Source organism: Panthera leo, chromosome C2 (assembly GCF_018350215.1).
Source record: "Panthera leo isolate Ple1 chromosome C2, P.leo_Ple1_pat1.1, whole genome shotgun sequence".
Classification (NCBI taxonomy): Eukaryota; Metazoa; Chordata; class Mammalia; order Carnivora; family Felidae; genus Panthera; species Panthera leo.
In genome coordinates this window covers 77,031,636-77,047,948 of record NC_056687.1, presented here as the reverse complement: position 1 = coordinate 77,047,948, position 16,313 = coordinate 77,031,636, and the positions used below count along the sequence as shown (strand labels likewise).

Here is a 16,313-nt window from a genome sequence, read left to right as displayed (position 1 = left end):
ACTGTCTTTAAATCAACTTGCAAAGGATAGTGGCCAGGCAAAGAAAGGATTCTTTGTAAAGCATCAGTGCTCAAGTGAGAATATTTATGCTAAGAAGTGGTAATCTGGGCCATGTCAGAATTGGTGTAGTAGAAAGAAAACAAGGGTTGTGGTATAACAAACCAGAATTTTGTGGAGAAGGAAAACTAAGTTCCCCCTACCCTTCTAGGTTCTTGGCTGAAACCCTTCAGTAATAAAAGGCAGATTAATAGGAAAAAAACAAACAAAATTTAATAACATTATACATGGGAGTTACGCAGGAAAACTGAGTAACTCCCAGAAATTGCCCAAGACACCACCTTAAATAACATCTCCAAGCTAAGGATAAAGAAGATATTGGAGGTGAGGAGTCAGTTGTGGGAGATTACCAGGAAATGCACAGTAACAAGGGTAAGGTTGTTATGAAGAATGAACACCGTGCCTTTTTCATTGATAAGTTTCTAGAGATTTAAATTCTTTTTTTTTTAATTTTTTTTTTTTACGTTTATTTTATTTTTGAGACAGAGAGAGACAGAGCATGAACGGGGGAGGGTCAGAGAGAGGGAGACACAGAATCTGAAACAGGCTCCAGGCTCCGAGCTGTCAGCACAGAGCCCAACGCAGGGCTGGAACTCACAGACCTGAGCCAAAGTCTGCCGCTTAACCGACTGAGCCACCCAGGCGCCCCTAAATTTTTTTTAATGTTTATTTTTGAGAGCGAGATAAAGAGTGTGTGAGCTGGGGATGGGAGACAGAGAATTCAAAGCAGGCTCTGCGTTGTCAGCCCAAAGTCAGATGTGGGGCTATAACCCAGGAACCGTGAGATCATGACCTGTGCGGAAGTCAGGTGCTCAACTGACTGAGCCTCCCAGGCACCCCAGTAAGTTTCTAGAGATTTAGACTTGCCCTTCTTTTCCTGTTACAGAGACAGACGTCCTCCTTTTTGAGCACGAATGTCTATATCACGATACACTGGGCAACAGGCCAATTTTGTCCATTAAGTCCCGTTTTTCAGTTTCAAAAAAACTCTTCCAGGAGCTGCACCCAAGGAGTATCTTCTCCACTTTGACAGGATTTAGACTTTGAACTAATGCTGCAAAAGGATAGGACTCTTGTGGGGGTAGGGAGGATCTTGAGGAGGCATATATTTATCTTTCATGTGAGATAAGCATAAATAATTTGTAACCAGAGGGCAGATTGCAGTTCACAAATTTGCATTACACAATTGCATCTACAAATTACTAGATATTGCTCCTTTCAAAGGGTAAATCCTCTCTTCTCGAGTGTCAGCTGGATTTAAGGACTCATTTCTTACTACTAGCATGTGGTAGAATTGCTGGTGTGTAAGTTAGATCATTAAAGACGTAGTGAAGTCAGCTTCTCTCTTGGATGGCTCACTCCGGGGAAGTCAGCTATCATATTGTGAGCACTCAAACTGCCCTATGCGGCAGTCTTTGTGGTGAACTGGGGCCTCTGGCCAACAATCAGCAGGAAAATGAGACCTACTTTTCACAGCCACATGAATGAGCATTGAAATGGAATCTGTAGCCCTAGTCAAACCTTCAGATAATTGCAATAGTGGCTGACATCCATCAGCTACGCGTCTGACTTCAGCTGGAGTCATGATCTCACAGTTTGTGAGTTCAAGTCCTGTGTCAGGATCTGTGCTGACAAACAGCTCAGAGCCTGGAGACTGCTTCAGATTCTGTATCTCCTCTTTCTCTCCCCCTCCTCTGCTCATGCTCTGTCTCCCTCTCTTCCTCAAAAATAAAGATTAGAAAAAATTAAAATAGTTTAGACCATAGGGATTATATTTAAACACATATTGGCATATATCAACCTGTGTGTGTGTGTGTGTGTGCATGTGCATATACACTCATGTTCATGAGTGTGTACCTCATGAGACACCTCTAACCAAAAAGCAGTTCCAAATTCCTACCTCATAGAAACTATGATATAGTAAGTGTTTGTTGTTTTAATCCATTAAGTTTGGGGGCAATTTGTTACGCAGTAGTAGACAACTAACAATATGATTCATAACCTAGAAGAGTGATGTTTTAGTTTAATAGTGTGCAAAGTTTGAGGAGTTTATAATTGGCAAGAGGAAGCAGTGAGTACTAATACCCTTTCAGTGCCAAACTTTTATGCAAATTAAGTAAAATGTGTCAGCAAACAAAAAGCCATATTTCCCTAAGTTGAATTATTACTAAATTCATATCCAACTGGCACTCAAAATTGTTTGAACTTCTTCAATACGATCATGGAAAATCAAGGGTTTAAAGTCAGGTATCATATACCCACTTAACAAATAGTAAAAATGCCACAGGTCTTGAAGATATTTTGGGGTGGCATAGAATTTATCTTCAACATATTTAATTAAATCCAATGGTAATTATGAATTTTTAATTACTATCTTACTATTCATTTCCAATGAGAGATTTCTCTTTTTAGCAGGATTTTCAAGTACCACAAATTAAAGTAAAATGTTAAAATCTTAGACTCTCCTTAGAATTTATGTACCACCAATATTAAAAAAAAACTTATCCAATTAAAAAGAATAAAAAATTATAATAAATTGTGAAACAGAATGATTATATGTAAAAAAAAATGTAAGGACTTTTTAAATTAAATTATTAAGCCCCTGAAATGGCTTTTATATGACTAATCTTTAATTACTGAGAGCAGAAGAAAATAAAGAAAAACATTTAAATATTTTTCTTGTTAGATAGCAAAGATAAGACATTAATATTAAGAGATGTGTTTTTCCTAGAACCAGATATAAATAGAATGTATCTAAGGATTTTTGTATACGGAACAGAGTGAGTAATGGCTTTTTTGAACTATGCAACATCCAGATCGAAAGAATAATTCTGATACAGACCATCTGTATAGGCTGAAGAAGCAATGGTAAGTGATAAATTGCTGGGGATATTTTTTTTAGGCATTGAGATCAAGGAGCCTAGGCAGTTCAATTCCAATTCTAACTGTTTTACAGTATAGGAATGGAATTGGAGGCTACTGTTATATTAGCATAGCCATTTGTTCATCTGCCTGAAATATCAGGTGTGTTATGCAAAGCTTTGTAAGTGCTCTATTGGCTATCAGTTCACAGCAGACTTATCCATTATGTCATTGTGCTGACAGTCCATGTGGTTGGCTTACATGCAAGTTTGAGTCTGTGAATTTAAGGGAAATAGAATTATTACTCTCATTTTGATTTTAAGAGACAGCTTTATATTCTTACACAGTAGTAAAATGGCTCTCTTGTTTTTCATTACTCAGTGATGCCATAATGACCTTTTAAACTAGTGTAGACCAGGGGCGCCTGGGTGGCTCAGTCGGCTACGCGTCTGACTTCACCTGGAGTCATGATCTCACAGTTCGTGAGTTCAAGTCCTGTGTCAGGATCTGTGCTGACAAACAGCTCAGAGCCTGGAGACTGCTTCAGATTCTGTATCTCCCTCTTTCTCTCCCCCTCCTCTGCTCATGCTCTGTCTCCCTCTCTTCCTCAAAAATAAAGATTAAAAAAAATCAAAACAGTTTAGACCATAGGGATTATATTATATTGGGATATATCAACCTGTGTGTGTGTGTGTGTGTGTGTGTGTGTGTGTGTGCATGTGCATATACACTTATGTTCATGAGTATGTACCTGTATTCCAGATCCAGCTAACAGCGTTATTCCATTTTTTGAAGCTAAAGCCCAGAGTATAATTTCCCCTTTATGGTTATTTAATCCAGAGTATAGATGAGGGAAAAAGAAAACCATGAAGAGTGGCTAATTAGCAAATCAAGATATGTGGAGAGAAAGCTCACACTCCTTCCCTAACACCCATGCCTCAGAGCCCTAGGGAACAGAACAATTTGTAAGAGATTCCTCTCACTCAGCTTCTCTTCTATTTATTTATTTATTTATTTATTTATTTATTTATTTATGTTGATTTACTTTTGAGAGAGAGAGAAAGAGACAGAGCGTGAGTGGCAGGGGGTGTTGCAGAGAGAGAGAGAGAGAGAGACCCAGAATCTGAAGTAGGCTCCAGGCTCTGAGCTTTCAGCACAGAACCCAATGCAGGACTCGAACCCACAAGCAGCAAGATCAGCGAGATCTGGGAGATCAGCGAGACCTGAGCTGAAGATGGAAGTTTAACCCACTGGGCCACCCCAGTGCCCCACTCAGCTTCTCTTCTAAACTACATCCATACAGATGCACATGTACAGGCATAGTATACAAGAGTTACCACTTATCAAATGTTTTCTATATGCAGACACAGTCCTAATAGTTTAATATTATTTATTCATTTTATGTTTATAACATTCCTATGAATATATATTTTTTAACTTATTTATTTTGAGAGAGAGAGAGAGAGAGAGAGCAGGAATGGGAGGGACAGAGAGAGAGGGGGAGAGAGAATCCCAAGCAGGCTCCACACTATCAGTATGGAACCAATGCAGGACTGGAACTCACAAACCCCGAGATCATGACCTGAGCTGAAGTTGGAAGCTGAATGGCCTGAGCCACCCAAGTGCCCCCAGGAAGATATGATTATCTGCATTTTTACCCATGAGGAAACAGGAGCACATGAATGTTAAGTAACTTATCCAAGGTCATTACTAGTGAGTGACAGATCCAGCCTTTATTCATCTTTAACCCATGCTTTTATCTACTATGTCATATTGCATACTTTTTGTACTATGTGTTATACTTTTTACTATAATAATATTTCATATTCTTTCTCCATAACTTAAAAAAAGCATATGAATCTGAGAAAATAGTCATAATAGGTTACCAAGATTATGTCCAGTTTCAGTCCAGTTTTTATTTTTATTTTTAAAATTTTTCTATGTTTTATTTATTTTTGAGAGAGAGAGAGAAAAAGCACGAGTGGGGGAGGGGCAGAGAGAGAGAGAGGGAGACACAGAATCTGAAGCAGGCTCCAGGCTCTAAACTGTCAGCACAGAGCCTGACATGGGGCTCAAACTCACAAACTGTGAGATCATGACCTCAGCTGAAGTCAGACACAACCAACTAAGCCTCCCAGATGCCCCTCAGTCCAGTTTTTAAAAACCCTCATACATACACACATATAATTTTCACGTCTATTTAACTGTTACCCAGCTTTACCATCCTTTGCTGATGGTGATATTCTTTTTTAAATAACTTATGACCCTGGATGGCTGAGTCGGTTGAGCATCCGACTTCGGCTCAGGTCATGATCTCACCGCTTGTGGGTTCGAGCCCAGCGTCGGGCTCTGTGCTGACAGCTCAGAGCCTGGAGCCTGCTTCAGATTCTGTGTCCCGCTCTCTCTCTCTGCCCTTCCCTCGCTCATGCTCTGTCTCTCTCTCTCTCTTTCCCAAGAATAAATAAAACATTAAACAAAATTTACAGAGTTTAAGAACAATACATTTAATTTTCTTGAAGTAAATTTTTATCTTTCATTATATTGCGAGGCCCATATCTTGGATGAAACAATTATTTTCCAGTTCAAATAGGAAAAAGCTCTACTTGTTGTCCCAATGCCTTGGTGCTTAAGTCATTTCCCTAAGGCAAGAAAAGTTCTTTACTGAAATATAAACAGTCAGCAGATTTTAGTAATATATTGTGAATTCGAAGAAAAAAATTGGATTAGAAGGCCTTAAGGCAGTTTTAATTAAACAGAGTAGGGACACCTTCAGAAACCCAAAGTCAGTGCTGTGTTCCCCTTAGACTTCATCTGGTAGAGTCTTGATTCTAAGAAGATAAAATAAGTCCAGAGACATAAAGCAGCATCCAATCTAGGTAGCCCCCTCCAGGAATGCAGAACTTTATATATGGGTCATCATGACCCTTTGAAGAAGCAGAACATAATTTACTGTTCTGTCTAGAACCTCAGTGCCATGGAATGAAGAGAAATCTGTCTGTGGTAGGTAGCAGGACTCAGACACACTTGAGAAGCTCAGGGTATAGTCATACGATTCTCCAACACTGAGAAAACAGTCTGGGAAGGTTACATGCATGACACAGAATCTGCCTGGTAACCATCCTAGATCTCCACCAGGTGGGGGCAACGTGCTTTTCCACTGGCCCTTTCTAGAGCTTGATCTTTTTCAAAAACTTTTCAAGGGGTTAGCAGAAGAACTGATTCTTTCCCTCTTTTGCTTAAACACCTTCAGTGACTAAAAGACTCTCCTCCACTAAGGTAGTCACTCTAAAATGGGATTCCCCTCGTTATTAACATGGTGCTTCTTTATTCTTAGAATCCCTATGTACGGGTAGATTCTAAACACTAGAAGCTTTAAGAGTATGGTAGAAGGTCTGACAATGGGAGTAAGGATACTAAGGATACTATTTGATTCATAGAGAAAGGATGGAAGATTTCAAGGGGGGAAAACATTTAAAAGTGGAAGCTGTGTACTTAGAAACACAACAACTTTTGTAATCTAACCATTTTATCAAGAATAATCTCCACAAGGCAGCCTCATAAAGAATGTTCTTTGCCTCTGCATCTCACACCTGTCCAGCAGCTCACTCCTAAATTATTGTATATTATAAATATATTTCTTGTTGGTACTGTGGTTACATTGCAGATGCATAAAATATAGATGTGTAAAATTGAAATTTTAATGAGTTGCGCGATAAATCACTGAAATTTCCCAACAAAAGGGAAGAGAGTGGAAAGCCAGTCAAGTTATATCAGAGAAAAAAACATGATGTTCACACATGTTCTACTACATGTAGTAGAAAGAGGACAATGTCTGGAGTTAAGAGATCTCAGTCCTCAATACAGCTCTCCCACTTACCACTTGCTTGATCTGGTCAAGTTACTTTACTGCTCTGAGTCTCAGTTGCCTCATGTGTGAAATGGGGTATCAGTCCACACAGGATTGGCAAACATCACCCAGCGGGGAAGCCATGAAAGTGCTCGCTGTAACTTACAAAGCTTTATAAATGTTAGGCTTTTTTTGCTACTTGTTTTCTTTTATTTCTTTTTTCTATACTCCCTTATGACTTTTTGCTTACTTCTTTATCTATGTCTAATAGAAAAATACATTTATGGATTGGATCTTCTTTATTATTACAGGTATTGTCGCAAGCAAGCAAACCAACAAAAATCCTCTAATTGACTCATGGGGTAGTAGGGAAACACTTGGTTTCCCTACATTTGGTCTGAATTCAAATCTGAAATCTATCTATCTATCTACTATCTATCTATCTATTTATTTGATGAGTAGGTGGCACACAATGTTACATTACTTTCAGGTGTACAACATAGTAATATGACTTGTCTATCCCTCATGCTATGTAGTGTAACTACCACCTGTTATCCTACCACCTTTTGCAACATAATTGCTTATAGTCCTTATGTTGTATCTTTCATCCCCATGATTTATTCATTCCACAACTGGAAGCCTGTACCTTCCACTCCTCTTCCTCCATTTTGCCGTTCCCCACCCCCTCCCTCTGACAAACGTCAGTATATTCTCTGTATTCATGGGCCTGTTTCAGCTTTTTTTTTTTTTTGATTCTGTATAATAGATATTATATGGTATTTATCTTTTCTGTCTAATTTATTTTACTCAGAATAATACCTTCTAGGTCCATTTATATGTGGCAAATGGCAAGATTACATTCTTTTTTTTTATGAAAAAATATTGTTATATATATGTATATATATGTGTGTATATATGTGTGTGTTTGTATTTGTGTATATGTGTGTGTGTATGTATATATGTTTGTATATGTGTGTGTATATATATATATATATATATACACATACTGATGGTGAATATATATATATATATATATATATATATATATATATCACCATCTTTATCCATTCATCTATCATGTCTTCCATATCTTGGCCACCCCATGAATATAGGGGTGAATATATCTTTTTTAATTAGTGTTTTCACTTTCTTTGGGTAAATACCCAGTAGTAGAATTACTGGGTCACATGGTATTCAGTCATCTATTTACAAAATGTGATAAGACTTACTTAGGTGAATTGTTTTAAGTTTAAACAAAGTAACATGTAACTAGTATTTAACAAATGGTACATTTAATTTTTAGTTTCTTTCTTTCTCATTTGACCCAATAAAGACTGATATAATTGTTTTACCTTCAAGAATCATATAGACTTCTCAGCATTTTTAATTTTTGGTTTGTAGCCTTCTCTCACTCTTTAAACTTTAAATACATAGCAAGGATATATAAAATGTAAAATAAAATTTTAAAAATATATAGTCATATTAAAAGAAATCAACATTCTATGACACAAATCAATACAGCTAAAGTTTTCTCTGGCTTTAGGTCAAAATTCAGAGTCAACCAGAAGTTCTGTTCTTGAGAAATAAAAGTTATACATCTGAGGTGTAGCACTGAGACCTCGAGTAGAGTTTAAAGCTAGGAATTGTGTAGAACTCTCCAATTCAGTAAAAGAAGCTGAAAAATGTATCTGTTGGAGCTCCCTGAGGCTCATGTGGGGATCTGTGGTTTAGGACATAGGACACAGCAGATACAGGCTCAGGTAGTGGACTGGAGCCAGGTCGGAGAGATCGTCCGATATCATCTCAGGAGAGGATTTGGGACCCTACATAGAAAATGGTGTTCTAACATGCCTGGGTGGCTCAGTCAGTTAAGCGTCTGACTCTTGATTTCAGTTCAGGTCATGATCTTATAGTTTCTCAAGTTTGAGCCTCGTGTTGGACTCTGTGTTGACAGTGTAGAGCCTGCTTGGATTCTCTCTCTCTCCCTCTCTCTCTGCTCCTCACCCCCATTCACGCTGTCTCTGTCTCTCAAAAATAAGTAAATAAACTTAAAAATTTTTTAAGTAAAAAAGATTATTTTTTTATTTAAAAATAAAACTTCATTTAAAAATACTACTTCATGTGGCCTAGATTCGAGGCCACATAAGGTAGTATAAAAACAGCAACACTATTAGCTAGGCAAAATGTTGGGGGAGGGAAACTGAGAGACCTCCCATTCAAGATGAGCCTGAGGTTCAATATCCCAAAACCCACTCAGAACACTAAAGCTATTTATAAAAATCAGTAATTAGAGATACGTTTACTATAAATGATACGAAAATACTACAACAATGTTAAAATAACTATAAAATGATATGGTTAGGAGCTTTGGATAAATAAGTGAAATAATCCTATCAAAAATTGAATAAGATACTATGAAACAAAAATAACCACAAATGGAAAAAAGATGAAAAAATTTAAATCATACTTATTTCATTTAAAGACTGGTTGATAGAATGAACTCTAGAATGGATACAGTAGTTGAACAGATTGAAGAAACAGGGTATAATACCAAATAATTCACTCACAAAGCAGAGACAAGAGAGATTTTAGAAAATAACAGAACTTTTTAAAAAACATGTAAGCAAGCTTATGAATCCCTAATAGATGTATAGAAATAATATTCACTACTATACAGTACAAATTTAATATTGAAAAATCATATTACAGGGGCACCTGAGTGGCTCAGTCGGTTAAACATCCCACTCTTGGTTTCAGCTCAGGTCATGATCTTGTGGTTCAAGAGTTCGAGCCCCACATCGAGCTCTGCATCCGGCTCTGTGCTGACAGTGCAGAGCCTGCTTGGAATTATCTGTCTCTTTCTCTCTCTGCCCCTTGTCCACTTGTTCTCTCTCTCTCTCTCTCTCTCTCTCTTTCTCTCTCTCTCTCAAAATAAAAAAAAATTAATTAATTTAATTTAAAAAAAGAAAAATAAGATTACAATTTAAAATAGAAGGGATTTTCTTTAATATGACAAAAGAATCTATCAAAGAAAAGAAGGCACAACATAACATGCAGTAGTAAAACTTTAAAATATTTACTTCAAAGACAAGGTCACCCATTATGCTCCACACCTTCCTTCAAATTTTACTGGAGGACATGACAATGCATAGTTAGAAACAAATGTAACCTGATTTGAACTGGATATAAGTGGCTATAAAAAAACACCAGAACCCACAGTGGTGAGGATAAGGTTATAAATAGTAGAGTTCAGCAAACTTGTTCAAAACTGTATCAACTTACCCAAATCAATAATCCATTGGAAAATGTAATAAAAATGACATAATAAAATAAAAAAAAACACTTCAACGATTAATCATATTATAAACTTCTTAGGAATAAATCTTACCAAAAGATGTTCAAAACACTTATCGATACAATCTAATTGAAACAAAATAACACCTCAATAGAGTATATGATGTTCATGGATGAGAAAACTTCCCTCCATAAAAATATGTTAATTCTTTTAAAGTTAATTTATAAATTCAGTAAGTCACAAGCAGGAATATTGACGTAGTTTATATGGAGAGGAAAAGGTCAACATGAGTCAAGAAAATTTCAAATAACAAAAATGATGCGAGGAAGTTTTATGTACTTAAACGTCAATATTTATTGCAAATGTAAAATATTTAAAATAGTGTGAGCTATTGGTACAAATATAGAAAACAAATAGTGGCAGAAAATAGAACAAAAAGAAACATAAAATATAAATATACATTTATATGTCATATTACAGAAGTGTCATTTTAGGTTAAGGGGAAAAGAATATATCATTTGAGGAACAATTAGCAATAAAAAATAGGTATATAACTCATACCACACACACACACACACACACACACACACACACACATGATTTTGAAATAGATTAAGTAGCTACACGTTAAAAACAAAAATGTAAGCATTTAAAAAGAAATCAAAAGCTACTTATCATTAATCGTTCCAGGAAAGTTTTCTTACACTAGACTTAAAAACCATTAATAATAAGGAAAATTATTGATATATTTCAATGCATCAAAATCCATACTTTCTATATTACAAATTAATCCATAAAAAACTTAGAAAGAAATTCAGACTAGGAAAAGTTATTTGCATAAATATCTAAAGTAGATGAAAAAACTTCAGCAAATCAATTAGAAAAAGTAATCTAATATAAAGTTGAGAAAGGATACAAACTGACAAATCTCTGATGAGGATCCTTCACAGCTGTATTGATTTATATCAAATTGCCAGAAAACTTAATTTTTTAAAGCAGTGAGCATTACTCCCTTGGTCTGGAGTTTGAGAGTAGCCTAGGTGGGTGGTTCTGGCTCAGGGTTTCTTATGAGCTTTAAAGCAAGGTATAAACCAGGGCTACAGGTGTTAGAAGCTTGAGTGGTCTAGAAGGTTCATTGCCACATTGACTCACCCTTAGAAGAAGGCCTTAGATCTTTGCTAGTTGTTAGCAGGGGGTGTCAGTTGTTTGCCGCCTATTATCAAAAGGCCTCAGTTTCCTACTACATAGACTTATTCATAGGTTGCTTGAGTGTACTCATGATGTGGCGCTTCCCACCCCCATCCCCAGCAAGGGCCAAAATATTTTTAATGTTTATTTTATTTTTGAGGGAGAGAGAGAGAGAGAGAGAGAGAGAGAGACAGAGTGTGAGTGGGGGAGGGGCAGAGAGAGAGGGAGACACAGAATCTAAAGCAGGCTTCAGTCTCTAAGCTGTCATCACAGAGCCCAATGTGGGGCTGAAATTCACAAGCAGTGAGGTCGTGACCTGAGCTGAAGTTGGATGCTTAACTGACTGAGCCACCCAGGAGGCTCATTTAAGATTTTATTTTTAAGTAACCTGCACACCCAATGTGGGGCTCAAACTCACAACACCCAGATCAAGGGTCATAAACTCTGCTGAGTGAGCCATCCAGGCACCTTGAACTTTTTATTTTAAATCTGGGTGCAGGATAAGACCCTGTAGTAAAATTAAAACAATCAAAGCTGTATATACACACATATATATATTATACGTATGTGTAATGTATAGATATACATATATAATTTAATTATGTATATAACATGATATGGTATATAAAAACACCAATGGGCATGACAGAATTCAACTTCAGGACACTGGTTCCTTCTTTTTTTAAAATCTTTTTAAAGTTTATTTATTTTGAGAGAGAGACAGAGAGAGAGAGAATCCCAAGTAGGCTCTGCACCATGAAAACAGAACCTGACATGGGGCTTGAACTCATGAATGATGAGATCATGACCTGAGCTGAAACCAAGAGTCAAATGCTTAACCAATAGAACCACCCAAGCATTCCGACGCTGGTTCCATCTAGAAAGAGAGACAGATAAATGGAATGAGTCAGTGAAGGTACCAACAGATTTCAGAACTATCTGAAATGGTTTTTTTCTTTAAAAATCAAAACCTAAAATATTAAATATAATAAATAATACAATAAATATTGAAACTGATACAATTCAGTTGGTTTATTCAAGGCTCTCTATAATTTTTAACATTTATAATGCAATTATTTTTAAAAGAAAATTGAAATGGAAAACCGGAATATCTTGCCAATTATTCTATAGATTCAGTAAAGGTAGTTTTGGCATCCTGGATCTGTTGCCACTAAGCTGTGCAAGCCAGGCAACATTGTGTTTTTTCAAGTTATAGACTTTTTATTATCAATGCAGGATTATGAAATGACATCATATTTTCAAACAAAATACTAAGTAATTGTTTGCTATTTTTAATTCAACCCAAGTATCAGTCTTTTTCCCCATTAAGGGTCACATTCTTCTGTTACATATTGGCAAAGATTCAGTTGGAATTTGATAGTTCTGACATACTTCCTGAACCATCTAGCTGACAATTGTTTCTCATCATTGTGGGTTCTACTAATCACATCAGTTATCTTAACTATCTGAAACTCGTGATTGTAATCACCACCATAGACTGCTTCTCCCTGTACAAAGGCAACTTTCCTCCACAGAACCATCACATGCTGCTGTTTAGGTATCATATACCAAGAATTTCTGAATGGTTGGGATGGCTAAATCACGTAAGAGAGCTTAACAATTTAATTGCACTGTATTTGGCTTTCCCATATTCAGAATGAAAATTTTCAAGAAGGTTCAACGTTTCACTGGGGGAGTCTCATAGATGTCTTGATCTGACTTCAGACATTTAACATTTGGAAAGAATCCAAACTCACAACTTCTTCTGACTTCCACTTTATAAACCATCCTCATTTTTTAAGGAAGCCTACTATGCACCCAATGGAATTGGTTTTCTCTGGGACCTATTCTTTTTTTCTCCAGTTGTATTTGTTCATTAAGGAACACTCTCCATGGGTGTCACCAGGACAGTCTATGGTCGCCTTTGGCATTCCTAGAACCATGGAATACTTTAAGGTTTTGAGGTTGCTTAGATACCCCAAGACTTGGAGAGCATTCCGGAGCAAGCATGACCACATCAAGTCTGCTCCTTTTGGATGTGTGAACTGTTACACCACAGTTTTGGTTTGCCTCATGTCCAGTAGGTAACCCATTTGATCTCTTATAAACATATATGTGTTCTTTCTTCATTTCTCAAAGATGCATAAAAATAGCATCTCAACATATTTTGTGGAAACATTTTCCTTAAAGCCTCCCAAGTCTGTAAGACTATTTGCATCACAATAAAGTTGGCATTTCATATAATTATTTAAAAGATTACTAGCATTGTGCAATTCTCCGCTCTTCCCATTTTCAAATTGCACACTTATGCCAGAATTAATAAATAAGCCTTTTCCTGGGCCAAATATACCTGGTGATTTCTGTTTTAATTATGAAAACACCAAGCTAAAGATTTTAAAATGCCATTATAAAAGCTTAAGTTGTTAGGTAAGACTTATCACTCTCACAGCTTCTGCTGGTGGCAGGGGAGAGAGAAATGTTTGGGGGCAAAAAAGGTATGGTATTTAGTTAATTGCTATTACTGTTATTGTTGTCATGAAGGTTCTCACTTACTATAAAATCAGCACACTTTCCATTTGGCTTTATGGACAGAGCTACTGTAAGTTTTTATGCAATGACTTACATTCAGGTTAACACTTTGTGGTTTTTTTTTCCTTTTTATATACTTCATATATATGAATATGCCTAGACGTGTATATGGCGGTAACTGAGGAGGATTCAAGAAATTTGCATTTGTATTACTTGGCTTGGTACATCAACGAAGGGACAAGTATTCTGATAATCCTCAGGCATCTAGACATTAAACACAGTTAAGAAGGAGAGAGACAGAATGAGAGAAAGAGAAAGAGTGAGTGAGAGAATTAAATGTGAAGATTTGATGGGAAACAATGAGGCATTCATTTTTAATCAAGCCAAGATGTGGTGTCAGTTTTAAAGCCAGTTGCTATCAGCAAAGAGAATCTGTTCACCAAAAGGCAAACCAATGGAAATCAAATGGATTACATTGGATGAATGCCATTTTCACTCGGACACTTCAAGTGGGATTATTCAGGCTTTTGCATTTCAGGTACACTACTAAAAATATTGTGGCATGAGAAGAAGCGAGAGCCAAAAATATTAGTCTCTGCTTCTAGAAACTTTGGCAACTAATTATCCCTTTAAAAAAAAAAGTAAGGTTTCCTCCTACATAAAATCTATTTTATTGCAATTTGCAAAACAGCCGTTCCTTTAAAATAAATCATTGTTTATCAAGGGAAAGTTAATTGAAAAACATGTTTTTTCTAGCTAAATGGAAGCCTGCATCATGCAGGCAATAAACATTCTTGCTTGAAAGGAATTCTTGCTCCTTCTTCTAAAACTGCCATGGGAATAAAATAAAAAAGGGAGGGAGGGGGGAAAGGAGAGAAAAAGCCCCACACAGCTCTGAAGTTGTGTCTGACTTAGGAGCCAAATGGGATTTTGTAGCCCACAAGTTTTCTATTCACTTCTAAATTTAGCACCCACAAATTTCCCTTTTGGCAGCTCGTGTTCCCCAAACCCAAGTGCAAGCCATTTTTGAGGAATGTGGCTGTCAGTTGCTCCTTGTTAACAGCCTTAGCTAATCTGCTCCACTGGACATTTGGCAAAATTGATTTTATAGTTCCTGGATGCCCATACAAGTAGGATGAAAGTGAAAGCAGCAGTGGCATGTAATACCAGTACATGAAATATAGAATGGACATACTTCAAAATGCCAACTACCTGCGGGTCTGGATGCCAGAGAAGGTAGCCTCTATGCCATAGTTCTATCCCTAAATAGGACACCGTTTTTGGATTCCTTGCTTATTCTCTTGGTAATAGGGATTATTTCCTGCAGATACAATTCTACATACCCTTTAATGTGCTCTCTTGGCATTTGTTGGAACCCTTGTAACAATAGATCATCAAGCCTTGCCTTTTAATGTTGATTGCTTTTTATGTCTGTCTCACCCACTTTTTAGTGAACGCTTTGTTTTATTAATTCTTAAAATCTTCACAGGGCCCAACTTGAGGGCTGATCTATAATATATATGTTTTGGAAATACTTGATAATGAATGAAAATGATGGTCTCTCCATTTCTCCTATTTATCAATCACCTAATACCCCCAAAGATTTCGTGTTTAGAATGGAGAAGGTGGTTCACAAGTGTCTATTCACAAATCTATGTCAGATGCGGTCTCTGCACTTGGAGGGAAATATGGCTAGGGAAATTAAACAGATTCACATTTTTTAATGTCTTTTTTGTGCTAGGCTCATTCTCTCATTTAATCTCCCCCAAATATTATAAATATATAATGTTATCTCCATTGTTTCAAATGAGGAAACTAAAGTTCAAAGGGTAGAATCATTTGCCCCAAACATGCAACCATTTTATGTTAATATGGGATTCAAGCCTAGATGCCTGGCTCCAAAGTGTGTGATTGATCCACTAAACATAACCCGTGATCATTGACAAATAAACAAAAGCCTCAAAACCAGTCCATCTTAAAAGAAATGTATGGAAATAAATTTATTCTGAATGAGAATCTTTTTTGAATTCTTTCCATACCAGAACATTTTTTTAAAATTGAATGCAGAAACTGCATTACAGTAGAAGCCAGATTTTACACATTTAATTGCTCAGAGTTTAAGAAATAAAATCTATCTTACCTTTTCATGAAGTTGTTCTTTTTACCACTTAATCAGCAAAATGACATTATCTAGTGGCACCTGATTACTTAGCATGTGTTTGGTGAGAGGTTGGTTGCTTGTTTTTTAATGTTTCAGAAATAATCAAATCAGAAGTTACCTAAAGATCATTTAGTATAAGAACACCCCTCAGAAATTCAGAAATTCCCTCACTGATACAGGATTGAGGAGGAGTTCTTTTTTCACCAGTTCTAGAGCTTCTACCCAAAGAGATTTTGCTTTTCAGTTTTTGAATTAGGATTGTACAAACTAGCAATGGTTTCTTATATAATCCATCCAGGTGACTAGAAATAAGTCCATAGTTGAAATATAAGTACAAAATATGAGCAAAATTCACTCATTCCTACACCCACATA

General features: G+C 36.5%; 1 protein-coding gene across 4 annotated transcripts in view; it reads left to right on the top strand.

The window, feature by feature from the left end:
• Positions 1-13,244: 13,244 nt before the first annotated feature.
• OSTN (osteocrin) overlaps positions 13,245-16,313 on the top strand; it is a 231,538-nt gene continuing 228,469 nt past the window's right edge. For 3 of the 4 annotated variants that reach the window (XM_042956056.1, XM_042956055.1, XM_042956057.1), the window contains exon 1: positions 13,245-13,329. The gene's annotated coding sequence lies outside the window, so the exon portion shown is untranslated. Of the gene's footprint in view, positions 13,334-16,313 lie in introns of all 4 variants that reach the window. The other variant, XM_042956058.1, reaches the window with a different exon arrangement.